The sequence below is a fragment of the Cryptomeria japonica genome, chromosome 2, assembly GCF_030272615.1.
Source record: "Cryptomeria japonica chromosome 2, Sugi_1.0, whole genome shotgun sequence".
Lineage (NCBI taxonomy): Eukaryota > Viridiplantae > Streptophyta > Pinopsida > Cupressales > Cupressaceae > Cryptomeria > Cryptomeria japonica.
In genome coordinates this window covers 494,837,394-494,844,214 of record NC_081406.1, presented here as the reverse complement: position 1 = coordinate 494,844,214, position 6,821 = coordinate 494,837,394, and positions in this window count along the sequence as shown.

Sequence of the window (6,821 nt, the reverse complement as noted above, 5' to 3'; positions counted from 1 at the left end):
CTTGACTTGTCTGCCCATGTGACAGCTACATCTGCATTTATCATAGGAAATTCACTATTTTGAGAGTGGATTCTCTCTGTCACAACTTTCATAAACTGTCCTTGAAGAATACTGTCATTTCTCTGTGTTTGCATCTTGACAGTGACCTTCATTATTGCCTTGAGATTTCATATGACCTTCACTGGTTTAATAGGTATTGTATTTCATGAATTAGTTGAGCTTTCTCTGACATTCATGATCCTCATATCACTATGATTGAGTGCTCTATAGGACTGCTCTTATATTGACAGTCTTTTGGAATGCTTCAATGACTGCATTATTCATAGAGATATCAACAACTTATTTGATAGTTGAAGAGAAACAAAAACCATTACTAATGAGCAGTGACTAGGATTGTGCTCTCTATGCATCCTTTCTATTTGTCCATTTGAAAATTAGAAGCACCTTCAATACTTATTTTTTCATGGATTGCTTTGTCTAATGACAGTGCTGTGATCATATTTGGGATTTAGACATAGTATTTACTATCTTCTTTTCACTGCTCCAATGTTCTAGCTCACTATCACAGTCCTATATTATTCATGCTATCATCATACCATTATTTTGGCCGCCTCGTACCCTTGGAAAAATTACTATCTTATATCTATTTACTTATACACAGTCATAGCCACAAAGTATTGTTTGAGATCTATGGCTGCCCTGTGACCGTATTCTCATTCTTTGCAAGGATACCTTCAAATCCTCTCTTCACTGATTTTGAACTTTGGACTTGGGCCTATGATGTCCCAAAAACAGTGACTGCTATCTTGGTTGTGGATTTCTACAAACCTTTGCTTCGATGGTGACAATATGCTATTAAAATCCACTCCCATGACTATGATAATGTGTTCATTGATATCTTGATAAGACCTTATCATTTTATGCTCCTTAGAACTGTGAAGCTGTTGTTGTTATATGGAGCCTAATCAGAATCAAAGGTTAAATTTTTCCTACTTCTATCGGTGCGGTTTCCCTTCATATTTTTTCGATGGGGGTTTGGGGGTAGCGCCCCCAAGATGGGGTCAAGGGGCAGTGTCCCTTGCGGGGTCTAGGGGCACAATACAAGGTGGGGTCGAGGGGTAGCGCCCTGCGAGGACAGAAAGACTTATTATTTTATAAAGGCATCGAACGTTATTTTTCTATTGGCTGACATGTTGTAACCCTAATTTTGTAATCGACATAAGTCTTGATAAAAAGGCTAAGGGTTAGGGTTTTCAGTAGAGAATTTTGTAGCATTTTTGCAGCGGTATTGAGTTGCAAGGGGTTTGTTGGTTGTAATCGATTTTGATTTACTGGATAATAATATTGGACTCTCTGTTTGGTGGATGTAGCCCAAGATTGGGTGAACCGCATTAAATATTGTCTCTTCGCTGTTATTTTTTTTTGTGTTTTTCATTCCCGTGTTTAATATTTATCTCAATATAATTGATATTTTTTGCATGCAATTCCTAACAAGTGGTATCAGAACTGGTTGTGTTCGATTATCGTCTGCAGGAAGATCTCATGGTTGAGTGGGAGTCTCACGGTTAAGTGGGAGCAATGGCGGATGAGGGTGAATTGAAGGTAGAAAAATTCAATGGGTAGAACTCTCGGTTATGGAAGATGCGGATGGAGGATTATCTCTATCAGAAGGATTTATGGAGGCCATTAGAAGGAACAACCAAGAAAGGCACAATGAGTGATGAGGATTGAAATATTTTGGATAGAAAGACACTGAGAACCATTCGGCTATGCCTGACACCGTTTGTAGCATTCAATATAATAAAAGCAACAATGACTGCATAACTGATGTCGACACTAGCTAAATTGTATGAAAAACCCTCAGCCTCAAACAAGGTATTTCTCATGAAGCGTCTATTTAATCTAAAAATGATTGAAGGTGGATTTGTGATAGATAATTTGAATGAGTTTAATACGATTACCAATCGACTTCTCTAAAGGTAAATTTCAATGAAGAAGTTAGAGCTCTCCTGATATTATGTTCTTTTCTTGAAAGCTGGAATAGTTTGGTAATGGCGGTTAGTAACTCTGTTTCTGGTTCAAATACCCTGAAATTTGATGATGTTGTTAGTGTTATTCAGAGTGAGGAAATTTGTAGGAAAAGATCAAGTAGATCCACATCAGGTAGTGTTTTTGAATGCAAAAAGTAGGGGCAGACCAAAGGAGAGAGGAAAAGGTTCTGGAGGTTATGGGAAGTCATGAGGAAAATCAAAAGACAAGAGATCCCAATCCAAAGGACCGAAAGATTGCTGGTACTGTGGGAAACTAGGTCATTTGAAGAAAGATTGCTGGTCCCGGAAGAATAAAGAAGGAGACAAACAAGAAAGTAATAAGGAGGCAAATGTGGTAAGTAATAAATCTGAAGAAGATGATTTGATTCTTTACCTAGATAATGCTAATGATTCATGGGTTTTAGATTCAGGGGCTTCATTTCATGCTACGCCCCATATAAGTTATTTTCTTGATTACGTCCAAGGAAATTTTGGGTTGGTTTATTTGGGAGATAATGAACCTTGTCAGATTGTTGGAAACAGAAGAATCAAGATTAATTTGCAAAATGGGAATCATTTTCTACCACAAGAGGTAAGGCACATTCCAAGGCTAAGTAGGAATTTAATTTTAGCAGGGCAACTAGGTGATGAAGGTTGCACAGTTACTTTTAATGATAAAAATTGGAAGCTTTCAAAGGGTGCCTTGTTAGTAGAAAAAGGTGTGAAAGTAGGAACCTTATATCTTTGTATAGGTTATACTGTTCCTTCTACTTTAGTTGTTGCAGAGAAAATCCAAACAATTTGGGAACAATTGTTGTGGGTTCACAGGAAGAAACTAAAATATTTGTTGCAAGTTCTGAGACAACACTGTGGCACAAAAGACGGGCATATGAGTGTTATTCTAAAAAGGTTTTACTAGGTTTGAAATGCATTAATATGGATTTTTGTGAAAGTTGTGTGTATGGCAAACAAAAGAGAGTTAGTTTTCTCAAGGATGGGAAGCAAAAGAAAGATGAAAAGTTGGATCTTGTGCATACATATGTATGGGGACCGACTCAGGTATCTTCTCTTGGTGGCTCTTGGTATTATGTTACATTCATAGATAATGCAACTAGGAAGGTTTGGATTTACTTCCTTAGGCAAAAATCTGATGTATTTGAAACATTTCAGAAATGGAGAAGCTTGGTTGAAAATGAGACAGGTAAAAGATCAAAATATCTCAGATCTGATAATGATGGTGAGTATTGCAACAAAGAACTTGAGGATTATTATTCCATTAATGGAATTCATAGGTAGAAAACAGTTCCAAGAGCTCCACAAGAAAATGGAGTGGCTAAGCGCATGAATAGGACAATAATGGAGCATGTAAGGAGCAAGAGATTGCATGTTGGGCTACCTTTAAACATGTGGGTAGAGCCTGTCAATACTATTGTATATTTAATTAATAGAGGTCCTTCGACTCCTTTGGGTTGTGGTATTCCAGAGGAAGCATGGACAGGTAAGAAGGTGAGTTATTTTTTTCTCAAAACTTTTGAATGTGAAGCATTTGCACATGTAGATTCTGGAAATAGAACCAAGCTGAATGCAAAATCAAAAAAGTGTATTTTTGTTGGATATGACATTGATGAATTTGGTTATAGACTTTGAGATGTTGAAAATCTGAAAATTGTGTGAAGAAGGGATGTTGTATTCAATGAGAAGGTGTTGTACAAAGATCAGTTGCAGCAGCATGAGAAGAAAGAAAAGGATTTTGTTGTGCTGGATGATATTCCAAATAGTGATGTTCCAATGGTTCCTCATGCTCCGCAACAACAACCATAAATACCACAAACTCCTGTGAATGTTAGACGGTCAACAAGGCTAAGTAGACCTCCTGATAGGTTCTCTCCCTCTTTGTATTTTGTTTTGTTAATAGATGATGGTGAACCAAAAGGATATGACGAAGCTATGCAGGTAGATACAAAGGTTCAGTGGGAGCTTGCCATGAAAGAAGAAATGGACTCCTTGCATAAAAACCAGACTTGGAAATTATGTAAGCTGCTTGTAGGTAAAAAGGCTTTACAAAACAAATGGGTTTATAGGCTGAAAGAGGAAGATGGAGGTAAGCATAGATTTAAAGCTAAGTTAGTTGTTAAAGGATTTGCACAGAAAAAGGGCATTGATTTTGTTGAAACTTTTTCTTTGGTTGTTAAGATGACTTCTATTCGTATTATTTTAAGTATTGTGGTTGCTGAAGATTTGCATTTGGAACTGTTAGATGTGAAAACCGCCTTTCTCCATGGTGATTTGGATGAGAAAATATATATGGAACAACCCTAAGGATTTGAGGTCAAAAGTAAGGAGAAATTGGTGTGTAGATTGTAAAAGAGTTTATATGGCTTGAAACAAGCACCTCGACAATGGTACTTGAAATTTGATAGTTTTATGGTTGAGCAAGGCTACAGTAGGTATAATTATAACCATTGTGTTTATTTTAAGAGGTTGGATAACGAAAGCTACATTATTTTGTGTTTATATGTTGATGACATGCTTGTAGCGTGGTCTAACATGGATCACATTAGAGAGTTAAAACAACAGTTAGCAAAATCATTTGCTATGAAGGATTTTGAGGCAACAAAAAAAATCCTTGGTATGAAAGTTTGTAGAGATAGGCAGAACAAAAAATTGACTCTATCCTAGGTTGATTATGTCGAAAAGGTGTTGCAGAGATTCCACATGGAAAATGCAAAAGCTGTCAGCACACCTTTGCCTAGTCATTTGAAATTGACTAAGGAGATGTGTCCAAAGACACAAGAGGAGAAAGACAAAATGTCCAAGGTACCATATGCTTCAGTTGTAGGAAGTTTAATGTACACAATGGTATGCACGAGACCGGATATTGCACATATTGTTGGAGTCGTAAGCAGGTATATGAGTAATCCTGAATTGGAGCATTAGAATGCAGTAAAATGGGTTCTCGGGTATTTACGAGGTACATCCAACAAAAAATTATATTTTGGGGGCTCTAATACTGATTTAGCAGGTTATGTAGACTCAGATTTGGCAGGGGATATAGATACCAGGCGGAGTACTATAGGCTATGTCTTTCCTGTCGATGAGACAACAATGAGTTGGATCTCTAGGTTGCAAAAAGTGGTTGCTTTATCCACCATAGAGGCAGAGTATGTAGTTGCAAAAAAGGCAAGCAAATAGATGGTATGGCTGCAATCTTTCTTGGAAGAATTGGGCAAAAGACAGGCTAACAGTTATTTGTTTACAGACAACCAAAGTGCCATCCATCTTACAAAAAATTCTGCCTTGCATTCAAAGAAAAAACACATGCTGTTGAGGTATCACTTCATTCGGTCAGTGTTGGATGATGGACAATTAAGGCTGGAAAAGCTACATACAGATGAAAATCTAGCGGATATGCTTACAAAGTCAGTGACAAGGGAGAAGTTGAGCTCCTCTTCAACTTCAGTTGGTCTTCAAGATTGAAAACAATAAAACAAAATAATAGAGTCTAGGGTGTTTCATTCCAGTGGGAGCTATAGGGTTAGCGGTGTTACGATTAGTCTCCAAGTGGGAGATGATATGTTGTGGAGTCTGATCAATCTCCAAGTGGGAGATTGTTGTTATATGGAGCCTAATCAGACTCGGAGGTTAAATTTTCCCTACTTTTATCGGCGCGGTTTCCCCCCATATTTTTCGACGGGGATTTGGGGGCAGCGCCCCCAAGATGGGGTCAAGGGGCAACGCCCCTTGCGGGGTCCAGGGGTAGCGCCTCTGTCGCGATACAAGGTGGGATCGAGAGGTAGCGCCCCACGAGGGCAAAAAGACTCTTATTATTTTATAAAGGCGTCAAACATTATTTTTCTATTGGCTGACATGTTGTAACCCTAATTTTGTAACCGACATAAGTCTTGATAAAAGGCTAAGGGTTAGGGTTTTTAGTAGAGAATCTTGTAGTATTGTTGCAGTGGTATTGAGTTGCAAGGGGATTACTGGTTGTAATCGATTTTGATTTACTGGATAATAATATTGGACTCTTTGTTTGGTGGATGTAGCTCGAGATTGCGTGAACCATGTTAAATATTGTCTCTTCGTTTTTATTATTTCTGTGTTTAATATTTGTTTCCATATAATTGATATTTTCTGCAAGCAATTCCTAATAACTGCTACTCTCTGTCTTTGAGACTATATTATATAAACCTTATGGCTACCCATGACTTTGATCTAACTCTGTTTATGATCATGGTGCTTTCCTTATTTCAATGTATTACAACTCTCTCTCATAAATAAGAATAGCAAAAGGAATTTCAAAAGGATTTGACAAACTCATAAGAACCTCTATTATTGTAAACTCCACATGTAACTATAAAAGTTAAGCCACACGATTTTCAACAACCAAAATGAATCAACACCTTTACTGCATACCTGAAAAACTTTTGAAACTTAAGTGTGAAGAAGAGTGAAACTCCACATGGTCAACATTGGAGACAATCCTAGCTGCCAAATCTGCATTAAAATCCTCATGAAACGTTGCATGCTATTAACAACTGCCTCTTTTCTTCTGTTTGGTGTCCGCCATGAAACTAAATCATTGAGAACTAGGGCATTTTACAGTCCAAACTCAAGTTCATTTTCTTTTACTTAAACCACGGGTTCAACTCGAGTTCGGGGATGCTCGAAATAAAACTTAAACCTCCCTCCAAAATTTTATCATGAACTTTTCTTTATGTCCTCTCTTCAACGTATCACCTTGAAAATATCACTCTTAATTCCTTTTCAAAAAGAAAATAGATGGAAATA